Source organism: Canis lupus, chromosome 20 (assembly GCF_011100685.1).
Source record: "Canis lupus familiaris isolate Mischka breed German Shepherd chromosome 20, alternate assembly UU_Cfam_GSD_1.0, whole genome shotgun sequence".
NCBI lineage: Eukaryota > Metazoa > Chordata > Mammalia > Carnivora > Canidae > Canis > Canis lupus.
In genome coordinates, this window is record NC_049241.1 from 5,298,390 (window position 1) to 5,314,846 (window position 16,457).

The 16,457-nt window shown below is 46.6% G+C and overlaps 1 protein-coding gene and 1 pseudogene across 2 annotated transcripts in view; both read right to left on the reverse strand.

The window, feature by feature from the left end:
- Positions 1 to 16,457, reverse strand: part of TRH (thyrotropin releasing hormone) — a 67,606-nt gene that overhangs the window by 5,118 nt on the left and 46,031 nt on the right. The gene's annotated exons all lie outside the window — the stretch shown is intronic.
- On the reverse strand, positions 1,400 to 2,130 carry PPIAP4 (peptidylprolyl isomerase (cyclophilin A) pseudogene 4; annotated as a pseudogene; the record flags this gene model as incomplete). The annotated part of the gene is given in 1 exon segment (NR_036673.1): positions 1,400 to 2,130. The product of NR_036673.1 is annotated as a peptidylprolyl isomerase (cyclophilin A) pseudogene 4 (transcript).

Below are 16,457 nucleotides of genomic sequence, written 5' to 3' on the forward strand. Positions count from 1 at the left end.
CAGAAGGACTTTTAAGTTAAAGGGGGTAGGGAACTCTCACATCACTAGCTAGAGTCCTCTCCTCATTTTTAGATGAGGCAACTAAGGCCTATAGAGATGACCTGATAGGCTTCCTGACTCTTTGGCACCCCCAGGATCAGTGTTGGCTGGGGTAGATCACAAACCTGAAACCCCAGGCTTGACTTCTAAAGTCCTAGCCAGACTTCAGGATTTGAAGAATTGCCATCCTAACTCGGCTTTAAATCAGAACAGACAGTCCTCTTTTCTTTTCTTTCCTTTTTAAAGATTTCATTCATTTATTCATGAGAGACAGAGACAGAGAGAGACAGAGACATAGCCAAAGGGAGAAGCGGTCTCCCTGCCCCATGCAGGACTCCATCCCCAGACCGGGGATCACACTCTGAGCCAAAGGCAAACACTCAACCGCTGAGCCACCCAGGCGTCCCTATTTTCTTTCGTATCTAAAGAAAAGGTGTAAGTTGATAGAATCTCTGTGGGTGGCAACCTGAAAATGTAACACATACATACCTTCCACAAGACATCCTATAGATACCCACACCGCTGCATGAGGATGGATATCCAGGGTATTCGACAGTTTTTAGAAGCCAGAATTGGAAACATCCTGGATGTCTTTCCATCGTGAAAGGTCTGCTTGCATTAACTAGGGCCCCTCCAAAACTATGGGTATTGTTCTGAAGTTGAAGAATGAGGGGGTTTCATATGCATGGATATATGCTCCAAGATATATTGTTACATGAAAGAAGCTGAGCGGAGAACATTGTGTACATCTGTGTGATGGCAGGAGAGATGGACTGTTAGGCTCTTCAGCAGAAACTCTCTCCAGAGGGAACTGGGGAGCTGAGGAAGGGGAGGCCAGTGGGGGGAGGGGTAGTTCTGTTTGCTGTCAGTCCTTAGTGCTGTTTCAATTTTCTCTCTTGGCAGCATTACCCATCTAGAAACCAACAAACTTTACCAACAAAACAAGAACAAAGTCTCATCTAAGTCTGAGGCGTAAAAGGAGTGATGAGTGTGGATGGATAGAGAAACTGCCTGGTGAGGTGAGAAGGCTGGAACATTGCCTAGTGGTGAGCCCACTGGATGTGTTTCTAGAATCAGGGATTTGAGCTAGGAAGACAGTTCCTGGAGTGGGGCGGGGAGAAGAGAGTGCTCATATTGCCCAAGGTACCAGGGAGGATGCTACAGGCATCTGGGGCTCTCTCTCTCCCACCTTCCCTCTGTACCTTCCTTCCTTCTCTACTTTCCTTCCCTCAGCAAATATCCACTGAGCCCCTAGAAAGTACCAAGTACCTCTAGACCTACCAAGTTCTAGACCTTGGACACAGTATTGCCCTGTGGTTCTTTTTTTTTTTTTTTTTTTTTTTTTTTTGTGTGTGTGTGTGGTTTAGATTTTATTTCATCATCATAAACTGAACTCTGCAATCCAGCTATACCTGGGGAAAGGAACCACGGAGCCCGCAGAACTGCAGTGAGAGTGCGGAGACTGGGCTATTTCAAGCAGGTGGGGGTGGAGGGGCGCTCTCCTGAGCTAAAGGAACGGTCTGGAAGTTCAGATAAAACAGGAGTTAGATTCATCAGATCTGTCCACAGTCGGCGATGGTGATCTTCTTGCTGGTCTTGCCATTCCTGGACCTGAAGCGCTACATGGCTTCCACGATGTTCATGCCCTCCTTGACCTTGCCAAAGACCACATGCTTGCCGTCCAACCACTCAGTCTTGGCGGTGCAGATGAAAAACTGGGAACCGTTTGTGTTGGGTCCAGCGTTGGCCATGGACAAGATGCCAGGCCCTGTGTGCTTCAGGATGAAGTTCTCATCATCAAACTTCTCCCCGTAGATGGACTTGCCGCCAGTGCCATTGTGTGCCATTGTGACGCGTGAAGTCCCCACCCTGGCACATAAATCCCGGGATAATCCTGTGAAAGCAGGAACCTTTGTAACCGAATCCCTTCTCTCCAGTACTCAGAGCACGAAAGTTCTCTGCTGTCTTTGGAACTTTGTCTGCAAACAGCTCGAAAGAGACGCGGCCCAAAGGCTCGCCGTCCACAGCGATGTCAAAGAACACGGTGGGGTTGACCATGGCTGGACGGCGACGGCTACTCCAGGGCGGCGGCGTCTGCAAGGCCTGCCCTGTGTTTCTGATGCTTTCACCTCTGGGAACTGGCTGATTGTGGAGACTGCCTCTCTCAGCGTCAGCCAATTCTTAGAGGTTATAAAGGACTCACCTTTCATATGCAAACTAACCAATCCATAGCCCACTTCCCCACAGCTCTCTGAGCTACAATCTCCTCGACCTCATCACCCAAAACCACGTACCAGACAGCTAGGGACAGCGCCTAAGCCCCAGAGCCACTGAAATTATTCAAACCAGCCAGTCCTAAACCTGCTTGCCCTGCCTCTCCATTCCTTTATTCCTCCTTTCTTTGGGCAGAAACCACAATAAAGATGCTCGCCCACCCTTCCCCACTCCCTGCTTCCTCTGCCTCCTAAGGAATCCTGTTGCTTCCGTGTATATCCTTGCCTGGTGTGGATTGCCTTTCCTCTTGGGAACTGTAAGTAATAGTATCTCTTCAGTGGTAATGGTCTCCTAATCTCCTGGCCTCACTATACCTGAATAATAATAAAACCTACATTTTTTAAAACCTACATTTTAAAACAAGGATCCAGCAGAACAAGACAGGATCCTGCTCTGGTGTCTCAGGGAGCCGAGTCATTATGTTGCTTATATTTTCCTCTGATAATACAAATGTGCTTGATTCTCAAGACTGTAGTTGCTTATCAGATTAATACAGCTATGCTTTTGAAAATGAATAATGGGATAATTTAGTAATGAGTTTGTACACTAATTTCTAAGTCCCGGTGCCCGTCGGCCCATTCCCACCCCAACACACACACACACACACACACACACACACACACACACCCCTTCCTGCAGGAACAGAGTTGAGTCTCAGGGTGGATTCTAAATTTGCAGACTCTGCCTTCGCTGATTTCCCGTCTTCTCTCTCAAATTCTCTGCTCCCCATTCAGAGATGTCTCTCAGATATTTTAGGGTCTTTTTCAACCTTGAGCTGTAGAAAGGCCTGAAGTAGCCCCACCCCAATTACATTTTTATTTTTTCATGGTGGTTTTTTAAATTAAACTTTTTTATTTGCAGATAATTGTAGATTCGCATATGGTTCTAAGAGACAATACAAAGAGGCTGCGGGTACCCTTTACCCAGCTTCTCTTTTTAAAAAAAAATTTTTTTTTGACAGAGAGAGAGGGAGAGGGAGAGAACACACGCAGGGGGAGGGGCAGAAGGAGAAGGAGAAGCAGACTCCCCACGGAACAGGGTGCTCAATATGGGGCTCAGCCCCAGGACCCTGAGATCACGACCTGAGCTGAAGGCAGCTGCTTAACCAACTGAGCCCCCCCAGGTGCCCAACTCAGCTTCTCTTAATGGTTACATGTTGTAAAACTATAGTAGATCACAACAGGATATTGACATTGATACAATCCACTGATCTTGTTCAGATCTCCCCAGTTTTCCTTGTACTTATTTGTGTGTGTGTGCACTGAGTTCTATGAAATTTTACGCATGTATAGGTTTGAGTATCCAGGATATAGCGAGTTTTTAATTACAGAAAACGTTACCTTTATATACTTAGTTCTTTCCTTTGTATTCTGTTTCTGCTGTCAAAATAACGAAGGTCTTCTTTTCCCCAACATCATAAAAATTCCAGGAAGAAAAATCCATTTTTGTATCTGCTTTTTCTCCATAGAAACTCATTCCAGAAATCTTTCTAACTCAGATTTCCCCTTACCCTTTCCATTAAGATTCCTCTCCTCCCTCCTCCTCCTCCTCCTCCTCCTCCTCCTCCTCCTCCTCCTCCTTCTTCTTCTTCTTCTTCTTCTTCTTCTTCTTCTTCTTCCTCCTCCTCCTCCTCCTTCTCCTCCTCCTCCTCTTTTTAAGATTTTATTTATTTATTTGAGAGAGAGATAGAACTCAGGCATGCACAAGGAGGGGGAGAGGAAGGAAAGGCAGAGGGAGAAGCAGACTCTCCACTGAGCAGGGAGCCTGATGCAGGGCTCCATCCCAGGACCCTGAGATCATGACCTGAGCTGAAAGCAGATGCTCAACCTACTGAGCCACCCAGGCGCCCCTCCATTGCAGATTTTTGATCCAATTAAGCAACAATTCCTTGATGATGAATCCACTGGAAACTTTTCAGTTCTCATTTCAATCACAGATTTATTTCTTTATCCAACAAATATTTCCAGTATATGCACATGTGTTAAGCACAGTTCTAGGCCTCGGGCATACACTGGCTGCAGATAGGGGTGGGAGGATGTACAAGATAAGAAAAAGTTGGGAGGCAATGAGATCTCATGGGGCTTTGTTGGCTGTAGAGAGTAAGGAGTTTGGAATTTATTTTTAACGCAATGGAGAAATAGAGGGTTTAAAGCAGAGGAGAAGCGTGACTTGATTTATTCTCTAACCATCCGTCTGGGCTGCTTGGTGAATTATGAGCATACAAAGGGGTGAGAGGGAAGCAGCCAAGCCAGTGAGGAACCTCTATGAAACCCTTGCTTCTTTGTGAAACTCCCTTGCCTCTCTCATCCTTTTTGTTCACTCCTCCTTTCAGACTCTCCTGCTCTGCTTATTTCTGAAGTGAGTGTTCAGAGTGAGTGCTCCACCGGGCTCTGGGTGTGTCTGCTCTCACTCCATGCACTGTCCGCTGTCCGCATCTTCCTCATCTCTTTCACTTCACCTGGCCACATGCTGGTGCCTCCCAAATCAGCTTCTCCATGGGAAACTACATGGTCATCAGAAAGAAAGAGCCCCCACCAGGGTGATCCCCCCCTGGGGTGATCCTCCTTACCAGCTACAAGCAAGAGCAAACACAACCCAAGCAAAATAAAAGAGAGACATACTGGTGCATGTAACCAACAACATAAAGACTTAGAACTAGCTTCAGGAATGACAAAATTCAGAGGCTCAAATGATGGACTCTGTCCCTTTTTTCCATTTGTTATCTCCACTTTCTTCTAGATGGCTCCATTCTCAGGCTGACTGTCTTCAATGGCGGAGAGTTAGCTATACGCATCCCTGGGATCAGTGTCCCAGTTGAGTTATCTGCTTTTAAGCAGAAGAGTCCTTCTCATTCCCTGAAGTCCCAGGGTCAGTTCTCATTGGCCCAGGCTGGGTCACATGCCCACTCCTGAACAGATCACTATGATTCAGATTAGCTAACCTTGGGGCTAGGGGATGGGGACAGCCTCAACCGAACAACAAGGACTAAGGGGGTCCTCCAAAGGGATATTGGGATTGACCTACTAAAGAAGGGAAGCTAAATGGTAAGCAGGTAAAACAACACAGGTCACCTACATCCCGGTTGCACAAATGAGGAAACCAAGACTCAGAGAGGGAAAGGCTTGCCTGAGTCCCTCACTGAATCAGCAACAACCTCAAGACCAGTGCCCTACCCCCTCCCTGTCTTACCTGCACACTGCCTGGGTCAGGGTTTTCTCTAAAGAAACTGGAAGTGGCCAAACTCTGGCTAACACACTGGGTTCTCCCTTACACTCCATGTAAGGACCTTGTTCTGGTCTTATTGGCAGTAAATCGCCATCAGGAGAGTATTGTCTTTTCTGAAAACTCTAGGGAGGCTTGCCTCTAAATAACATCAAGCCCCTAATAAAGGACTCTCTAATGCAGAGAGTTCAGACACCCTGATGGGAAGAGTGCTATTTGAGTGCCAAGAGGACTCCTGGTAGCTGACTACTCTGATTCCAGTTAGGCCACCCTTGGTCACTGCCCAGCTGCTGGCAAAGAAGTGCTAACTCAGTCCATTCCCTCCAGGATCCTTCAATTCTATACACAATTTATTGAGTGCCAACTTCATATGGTCAATGTGATAGGTGCCAAGGAATACATGGAAGGGTAAACCTTACACGGGTCCCTGTTGTTCATAGGATCAAATCCTTAGCCTGGCATTCAAGATCCTTTATAATTTAGGCACAATCTAGGCTCCTCTCCTGCCAGCTCTCCCCCCTACTCCATGTCCCCCTGCCCAACATCAACAAGTGAAACCCATTTTACGAACATGCTGTCTCAACTTGCACCTCCATGTTTTTGCCCCTCTCCTTGCCACTTGCCACCTGTGAGCCACTTACTCATTCTTTAGAGCCTACTACAAATGCCCATTCATTTATTCATTCATTCATTCATTCATTCATCCATCCGTTCTTTGATTAATTTAATAAACTTAAATGAACATAAACATAACCCCGAGCAGGTCATGTGTTGAGTTTTAGGGTCACTGAGAAGGTCCAGACAGGAACATGTTTCTGAAGATGTTAGCAGTCTGGGGTTGGGGGGAGAAGAACATGCCCACATAAGTTGGATTACAGAATACCATGTGCTCAAAAGCCCTGGAGTGGGGACAGAGCCAGCCTGTGGGGACAGGGAAGGCTTGTTGGACAAGTCCTGGAGTTACGTCTGATGAAAGGGCATGCCAGGACGCTCTCTCTGACCACCCTGGATGAGGTAGTTGCCCTTCACACTCTCTTCCTTCCTAGCCTTTATAATTAAATTTTTTGGTATTTATTTCCTTATTCCTTGTTTATTATTCATTTTCCACACTAAAACCTTAGCTTCATGAGGACAGCTTCTTGTTCCCTATTTTTCAAGTTCCTGGCACATAACTGGCATTCAGTAAAGAATGTTTTAACAAGAGTCATCTGGGTGGCTCAGTGGTTGAGCGTCTACCTTTGGCTCAGGTTGTGATCCCAGAGTCCTGGGATCCCAGGGGTCTCTGCAGGGAGCCTGCTTCTTCCTCTGCCTATGTCTCTGCCTCCCTGTGTGTGTCTCTCATGAGTAAATAAATAAAATCTTAAAAAAAAAATAAAAGAATGTTTTAACGAATGCCTACGTGCATGAATGCATTCAGCCTGGCCGTGTCTTTCTGGCTGATAGGGTGCAAGGGCAGCTTCCCTCCATCACCACACAGGAGATAGTCAGCATATTTATCAGAAGAAAGAACAGACAATGTGGGGAGCAGTCTTAGAGGTGCACAAGGAGAGACCCAAAGGCCAGAGCAATCAGAGAAGTCTTCCTGGAGGCAGAAGACAGGCCCTGAAGGATGAGGAGAGTCAGGACAAGCAGAGCTGGAAGCAGATGAGCCCAAGCTGTTTGAGGACCTGCTTCCTCTTCCCTTTTTGAGTAGAGACTCTTCATTCCCTGTCTCCCCTCCACAGAGCAGCATGGTCCAGACGGACACTGTCCAGGGACAGTTGAGCCTGACCACTCTCTGTGACACACTGGGCAGAGTCTACCTATCTGGTCACAGGGCCAGGCCAGGCTTCCACATTTATGGTCTAGGCTGACAAGCTGAAGTCACCAACCCAGGGCCCTGTGCCCCCTCTGAGGTCTTATATCCATGCTAAGAGGCCAATCACAGGTCTGTGTGGTCCAGATTACTTCTGAAAAGCCACTTTCTACCCAGTTGGAGTTTACTGAGTGGAGCTTGTGTTCAGGGAGGGCCCCAGGGCCTGCAGGAACACCGCTAACTCATGGGACTGGTGGGAACTGGATGCACAGGAGGGTTGTTTCTCAGGAGTGTTGTCTGATGCATTTGGCTGATACAGAACAGGTGTATATGTGTGTGGATGCCTCTGGTTGTGCACGTGTCTTTGCATCTACTACACATGCCCCTGTGAGCATGTGTGTACAAATATATGGTCCATATCTATATAGTATACACACATTCATGGACACTTTTGTCTATGTGTATGTGTATACATATATGTGTTCGTGTACGGTGTGCACAGATTAATGTACACCTTTACCTTGTGTGTATAGGTGTACATGTATATATTCATGTATGTGGATCCATGTCTGCATGGTGTGCACAGGGGCATGGGGGTCTGTGCCCAGGTGTACTGGTCAATATGTACATGTGTGGCACATGTAGTTGTGGTTTAGTCTGGGGCAGGGCCTACTGGTCATCCTAGGGCCCAGTTGGTCACCAGTGATCCCATCCGCTGAAGGAACATAGCTCTAGATCAAATATTCTACTGAGGAAAAGGACATCCTCACTATCCTCTTTAAAACTTATCTGTTTACACTTCCAATCTCTCTTCTCTGCTAGCTGGTCTGGTAAATGAACATGTGTTAATAGAACAGAATCTCCTTGAAGACAGAGTCTGTGTTCATCTCCCATATTGCTTGGTGCAGGGTGGGTGCTGAGGAGGAGGTAAATACTGAACAGGAACAACAGATAAGAACTGAGAGGGTGGGAACCAACTCCTGGGTGCCCTGAATACATTTTCTTGCTTAAGTCACACGGCCCTATGAGATCAGAATTACTCGGTCGGTTTAAAGAAACCAAGGCTCAGAGAATTGAAGAGACTTGTTCAAAGTCACATAGCCAGGAACTTGGATTTGAACTCAGGTCTGTGTTATACCAATGCTTTTTCTACTCTACCCCACTGAGAGGGAATACATTCAGATGAAAATAGCTAATGTGTTAGGATGGAGATGAATATGGAGATTTTTTTTCCTTTTGCAAAATTGTCTTTGATATTTTGATTACACCTTCTCCTCACTAAGTTAAAGGAAATTTCATTTTTAATAGAAAATATTTTGAAGAAAGAAATACCTAAAGTCATCCTTCAGTCCAGAATCTGATGTCCCAAAGCCCATAATAGAAAAAGAATGAGACTCTGACTTTTGAAATAACTTCAAGCTTATCTTTGGATCATCTCAAGAGATACAGGCTAACTCTGATGAGGATGGAAATGCTTTGGGTGGGCTGGGGTGGGGGCGAGTGATAGATGGCTTGCCGCCTGTGAGCCACAATCACTGGAGGATCAGACACCTCGTCATCCATCAGGCCCGCCAGAGATAACAAGCCCCCACCTCTGCTATCACTTCTTTTATTACAACAGAAAAATGAAAACCAATTCCAAATCACCTAGGCCATTTAGGTATATTTGTCTTGCTGTCAGCCACAAGCAGGCTCTCTCTCAATGTTCCAGGCTAATTAGAGCTTGTCCTCGGAATACGGGTAGTCTACACCCCGAGTATTGCAGCTGGGGGAACAAGTATTAATCAGCTAGTAACAGTGGCCATGAGTCAGGGTGGCAACAGGTAGAGGAGGAGGTGCCTGGCGAGTCCTGATTGAGACTTTCAGTTTGGCCCAACAAGATGCCACTGTCCCTCCTGCAAGTCCAAGTATTCTTTTTTCATTTTTCCATGAGGACCCACTTGTGAGTCTAGAGTGGATCCTCAGGGTGCTTTGGTCACCTGTATCCATCCTTTGACTTCCAGTAAGCAAAAAGACCCCTCTTTCTTTCTGGAATATTGCCTTATCCCCATCCAGTGCAGCCTTTATAGGATATCAGCCACACTGCTGCTTCCAGGGCAAGAGGTCAGCCTATGGAAACCTGAGACTCAGACTCTTGGGTGGAGAGATGCCAGGGTTGGAGGGTGTGAGGGGTGGAGACATTCATGCCAGACACCACAACAGCACTAGAACAAGATGGTGGACAAGTCTCTGCTGCCTGACCCTTTGCGGGAACCCCTTTTAGCCTCGAGCCTGAGCCTTTGGTCTTCCCCTTGAGCAATAAATCTCTCTTTTCAGCTAATTTAGCTAAAATTGGGCTCTATTCTTTGCAATCCTGACTGATAAGTCCTCCTCCTCTGTACTGGGATCTCACTAGAATCTAGAGTCCTCGATTCAAATCTTGGCTTTGATTTCAGGTAAGAAGTGGAGGGAGGGAAGGGTTTGGGACAGCTGACAACTGGGAAAGGTAAGGGGATACAATTGGGTCAAAGGGGTACCAAGGACAATAAGGGGGGAATAAAAGAATCCCATGCAGAGGTTCAAAGGCATATGAGAAAATTCTCTATGTGATCATGAATAATTCTCACCCAAAAACTTGAAAGAAAGTCTCCTCATTCCCATTTGTATAGGCAGCTGTTATTTTTGTCCAGTCAATCTTCAGTCCCCTTTCATCTTAGGATAGAACCCAGGTTAACAAGGGAGAACCACTCTCCTCTGCCCTTGGGCTTATTGGTTTGTGTAGGGCTGGCACCACCTTGGGATCCATGTGACCAAGGACTGGCCAATCAGGGTGTGAGCCTCCCCAGCCATAGGGATTGGTTGAAGGACAACTGTATGGTCAAAGCAGGCCAATGAGATTCAAACTTGAGACTTTTACTGAACTTATTTTGCAAAGAAGTGTCTTTTTCATGCTGGGGTTGTGGGATTTTAGTAAGTCCACAACTGCTGGGGTCCATAGTTCCCACTTCACAGGAGGATTCTACGTGTGAATGATGCCACCATAAAATCAACTGGACCAGAAAGTAGAAAGTCACTGGTTGTTCATGACAGAATAAGCTCCTTTTGGGGTTAAGTCAGTTTGGGCTGCCCTTTCTATCATTGCAACCTAATGACCAATAGGTAAAATTCAAAGAAGTGAAAGTATCCCAGGACTGGGCTATGGTTCATCCTATGGTAGGGCAGGAAGAAGGGCCACAGGGCACCAAAGCAAATTCCCTGGTCTTATCCTCTGCTTCAAACCCTGGAGGCTTGTGTCCAAGTACCGGCTCTGTTACTAATTCAGAGGGGACCTTAGGTATATCATTTAAAATCTCTAGGCCTCAGTTTTCTCTTTATAGTGAAGCTTATAATAATATAATATGTTTAGCCAATGAATCGGTTACCACATGCTAGTCTTCATGCAAAGTGCTTTCCAGCATTATTACATTAAATCCTCATAAAAAGTGAATGGTGTGGGGTAGCCCCGGTGGCGCAGCGGTTTAGCGCTGCCTGCAGCCCAGGGCGTGATCCTGGAGACCCTGGATCAAGTCCCACGTCGGGCTCTCTGCGTGGAGCCTGCTTCTCCCTCTGCCTGTATCTCTGCCTCTCTCTCTCTCTCTGTGTCTCTATGAATAAATAAATAAAGTTTAAAAAAAAAGTGAATGGTGTAAGTATTATTGTTATTCTCATTTTATAGATGAGAAAGCTGAGGCCCAAAAGGTTAGGCAACTTGCCAAGGTCACCAAGTGGAAGACCCTTTACACCACCTTTCAGATATTGAAAATGTAGCTGGCCATGAGGGGACAGGGTGCAGGGAGCTTTGTCCTACCTGCAGGTTCAGCAAGCACCCAGCCATTTTTTGACCAAGTATGCACCTGACAGGAGGAGATCCAATTCTACTTGAGTAGTGTTCCCTTAGGGAAATCACTCAGACTCTCCTGAATCTCTAAAAAGACAAAGCAAGATCAAGGCCATTCACAAGGTCAGGATCACAGGATGCAACCTGGCCCTGTGGACATCTGACCTGGACTTTCAAAAGATGGGTCATTTCCCCTGGTCTCATCAGCATGTGGCCAGAATGATTTTAAGAATAATAGTGGTTTAGGTGATTGAGTGAATGAATGAATGAATGAATGAATGAATGAATCAAAGAGTGAATAAGTAAGTGAGTAAATCTATGAATGAGTAAGTGAGTGAGATAGAAGTGCACTGGTTTCCTGCCTATGGAGCTCCCAGGGTAGCTGAGAGACAAGACAGAAATAGTATAAACAACTAGAGAACAATTATGTGCCAAGACACATAGCATCAATGATGTGTCAAGTGGGAAGATGTTTCTATGGCTTGGATATGTTCAACCAAATTTGAAGAATAAAGTGGGGCTGATTGGGGCCCTGAAGAATGGATTATATTAGAACAGCTGGAGAAGAGGGGAGGGGGTAGGGACTCGGTGGGTAGGACCACCGTATACAAGTAGAGGAATGGAGCTGGCCAAGTGCAAGAAACTTGCTCCTTCCCCACGGATCCACCAGCCCCTAACCCTTCTAATTTCTGATGCATTTATCAGCACTTGGGCAGGAGTCACTTGTGGACATAGATCTAGGGCACAGATTCTAAGGGGAAAAATCATAAGGAAGAGCTGCTCTTAACTCTAGCCCACAGCTATAGCAGGAGGTAGGCCAATGCCATCCATCATGAGCATCCTGGGTCTGGCTGTGCCTGAGGCTGAGACCATGTACATCTCCAGGGCTACTTTGAGGTCCCAGCTGGCTCGCAAATTAATTTTCCTTTATTGATTATGGGGTTAGAGAGCAATTTAGGATAGTCACGAATGATGCTCAAATAAGCAAAAGGGCTTCTGAGAAGGAGGCGGGGCCACAGAAAGAACTCTGGAATCTCCTAGACCTGGTTGTCATTTCTAGGCTAACCACTACCTTGCTAGGTGACTGTGTGCAAGTAACATCATGCTCTGAGCCTCAGTTTCCTCATCTGTATACAGCAGGGCTAGTAAAATGTACTTCCCAAGGGTGTTTCCAGGAAATGTGGAATGTGCCTGGCATTATGATTGCCTGAAACAGAGTAGGTAGGGGCGCCTGGGTGGCTTGGTTGGTTAAGCAGCATTTGCCTTTAGCTCAGGTCATGATCCCAGGGTCCTGAGATCAAGCCCCAGATTGGGCTCCCTGCTCAGCGGGTTGCCTGCTTCTCCCTTTCCCTCTGCTACTCCCCCTGCTTGTGCTCAGCTCTCTCTCTCTCTCAAATAAATAAATAAAATCTTTAAAAAGAGAGAAACAAATATAGTTCATTTGCTTTTATTTTAAAGTAACAAAAGCGTGTCTGCTTATCATCTGGGAAAAAAGACTATATTGGTCAGGAAATAGGTAGCATTCTCAGATTGGCTACTTTGAGGATAATTTAATGAAAGGATTATTTATAAAGTATGGGCAGAGTGCACAAGGGATAGTGCAGTCCCCAGAGAAGGTGACAAAAGACCCACTAGCACTTCTAAGCCTAAAGGAGCAGGAGGAGGCAGCTGTTACGAGTCCAGAGAAAGGGGGGGAGGGTTGGATTGGAGAGGGTCTTGACAGGAGCCATTACCTTCAGTTGAGGGACCCCACAAGAGAGGGAGCCAGGGGACTAAATACCTCAACCTCTTTCTCCTCCTAACTTCCGATCCTCTGGGACCCACCATCAGCCATACTCAGCAGGAAACCAGGGGCCCAAGGAGCCATTGGTAAAGACTGGCCTCCCAGACCTCGAGCAGGGAGGGGAAGGTTCCAGAGTGGATACGGAAGATCAAATAGAGAGATTCAGCACAAGAATTTCTAAACATCCTGTTGATCATAAACTTGAAGACCCTTCCTCATAAACATGCTCTTGAACTCCCATCTTCCACAATCTAGGCCTAGCCTTTGCAATTATAGCCAGTGTCCCATAGTACAGAGAGGAGTGCAGCGATGACAACATTCTGATGAAGGATAAGCTTGGTTCTTTTGGGGACGCAGCCTGAGAGTGGGTACAGGACATTGAAACCCTGATTGCTAGGAGGGGATGGGCATGGCCGGATGTCATGCGACAGTACTGAGGATGGGCTCCATACCGGAGGCGACCCATGATTGATGAGCCACTCAGGTCCAACGGGTGGGGAAATTAAAATAAATTAAAAAAAAGAAAGTTTAATAAATTCTGGCTGGCGTCATGCAGAGAGACCCCCCACACACACACCTACGCTATTACTGATGGTCATTTTTCAGTTCATATGCAGAGCAGTCACAAATGGATTCACGAAGCTGTCAGGATGGTGGGGGCTTGGGTTTCCAGTGTCCTTCACAAAGCCCTGACACTTCCATGCTGGGCTTGGGCTGGAGGCTGAGTGCTGAGCTGCCTTGGCCAGGTCACAGTGACCAGGCTGGTCCACGCTGGGCATAGAGGCCAGGATCGGCATCTCCTCGGATAGAAGGGAATGAGCAAGGAAGGAGGGTGTGGGGAAGGTGATGGAGAAGATGTCTCACGCTCAGCACACACAGATATACACACATGGAGGCTAATAAGGGGACTCAGACACACATAAAACACACAGAGACATAAAGAAAGATATACAGGAGCATTCAACAGAAACACACATAGACACCCAGAGTCACATACACCAGAGAGCCAGGCAAATACATACAGAGGGACACATACAAGGACACCAAAGACACACAGACAACACATGGGAACATACAGAGATACAAGACACACATATAGGAACACACAACAAGGATACAGGGACACATAGAGTCATAGATACACAGAGACACATATGGGGACCCAGACACTCACAAGGACTTCTATAAAGATACTAAAACACACAGACTCACAATAATACACACTAGGGACACACACGGAGTCACTTATACACAAAGGCACATAGAGGGGCACACAGAAACCCCACATATGCCCCAATATACAGAGTAACACCCTCATGGACACAGGTGCAACACACGCGCGCACACACACACACACACACACCCCTCTAGAGGGCTCTAAGAGAAGGCAGAGAGCCCCCCTGCTAGAAGAGGTAGGAGCTGTGTCTCAGACAAGACTCTTAATTAATCTCTCTGAGCTTCACTGACCCCATCTAGAAAATGAGAGTCATGATCCCCACCACATCGTTGCTGTGAAGACTGAATGGAACAATGACACCAAGGACCAAGTAAGGGGTTTAATGGCAGGGTGCCAAATGTATACTGGTTCCCTAAAACCAAAAAGGAAGGAAAGTCCACTAATAACACAATGGACTACATTTTAAACAAACAAACAAACAAACAAACAAACAAACAAACACATGTCTAGTGGCCCAAAAGGGACTATCCTAGGGCAAGCACTTGTTTGATTCTAGCCCATGAAGCATGGGTAAAGCCCAAAGGAGAGTCAAACTTACAACTCACTGACCTCACCCCCCACTACTCTGACTCCAGAGTCTTTTGTAGTCTAGGCCAACCCTACCCCACCTCATCCCCACCACTCTTCCCAATGTCTCAGCCCCAATCCTACAGTTCTCCCACTTACTCAGACATGCCATGCTTTCCCTCCCCCCAAGCCTTTCGTGATGCCATCTCTTCCATTGAAGGGATTTACTTTCTCCCTCTATACCTGTAAATCATTTCCCTCCTTCCACTGCTTGAGTCCTGCTTCTCTAGGAAGCCATTCCTGACACCAATGACCTCTCTGTGCCCTACGCTTATAAAAGGATGATATTTCTTTTCCTTCATTCATAACTGAGGCTCAGAGAGGTGAAGTGACTTGCCCAGGGCCATACATCCCAAGAGTGGTAGAGCTGGGATTTGAACTCAGGTCTTTTGGGATCCAAAGCCCCTCTCTTTTTGCTATACTCACTCCCTTAGGTCCTAGAGATCAGGGGTTATATTTCATGCACATTTAAGTTGTTTCCAGCCCTTCATTATTATAAGGAATACTCATGTTTCATGTTTTAGATCATGTATTCAGCATGAATTCTCAGAAGTGAAATTAATGGTCAAGGTGTCAGTTTGTTTGGGCTGCTATAACAAAATACCACAGACTGGGTGGTTTTTATACAACAGAATTTATTTCTCACAGTTGCAGAGGCTGGAAGCCCAAGATCGGGGTGCCAGCCTGGTCAGGAGAGGGCCCTCTTCCAGACTGCCGACTTCTCGCTGTGTCCTCACATTATGGAAGGGAGCAGGTTGTTCTGTGGGGGTCTCTTTTATAAGAGCACTAATGCCATTAACAAGGGCTCCACCTTCATGACCTAATCACCTCCCAAAGGCTCCACCTTTTTTTTTTTTAAAGATAGTATTCATCGGGATCCCTGGGTGGCGCAGTGGTTTGGCGCCTGCCTTTGGCCCAGGGCGCGATCCTGGAGACCCGGGATCGAATCCCACATCGGGCTTCCGGTGCATGGAGCCTGCTTCTCCCTCTGCCTATGTCTCTGCCTCTCTCTCTTTCTCTCTCTGTGACTATCATAAATAAATAAAAATTAAAAAAAAAAAAAGATAGTATTCATCCACTAGAGACAGAGAGAGAGAGACAGAGAGAGAGAGAGAGAGTGAGAGGGCACAAGCAGGGAGAGTGGCAGAGGGAGAGGGCGAAGCAGACTCCACACTGAGTAGGGAGCTCAATGAGAAGCGGGGCTCCATCCCAGCCAGGATCCTTGATCATGATCTGAGCCGAAGGCAGATGCTTAACAGGCTGAGCAACCCAGCAACCCCCTCCCTCACCTTTTAAAAAGATTCATTTCATTTATTTATTTATTTGAGTGAGAGCACAAGCAGGGGGAGGAGCAGAGAGAGAGAGGGAGAGATTCAGGCTCCCTCCTGAACTTGGGGCCCAACAGACACGGGGCTCAATCTCACAACCCTGAGATCATGACCCGGGCTAAAATCAAGAGTCGGATGCTTATTGGACTGAGCTTCCCAGGCACCCTAAGGCTCCACCTTCTAATACCATTACGTTGGGCATTAGGATTTTAACAAACAAATTTGTGGGTAGGGGTGGGGCATTCAATACATAGCAACTTGTAGGGGCATTCAGTCATCCAACAGATATTTCTCATCACTTTCACTGCTACCACTTTGGCCCACACTATCATTATTGCTCAGCTGGGTGTCTACAG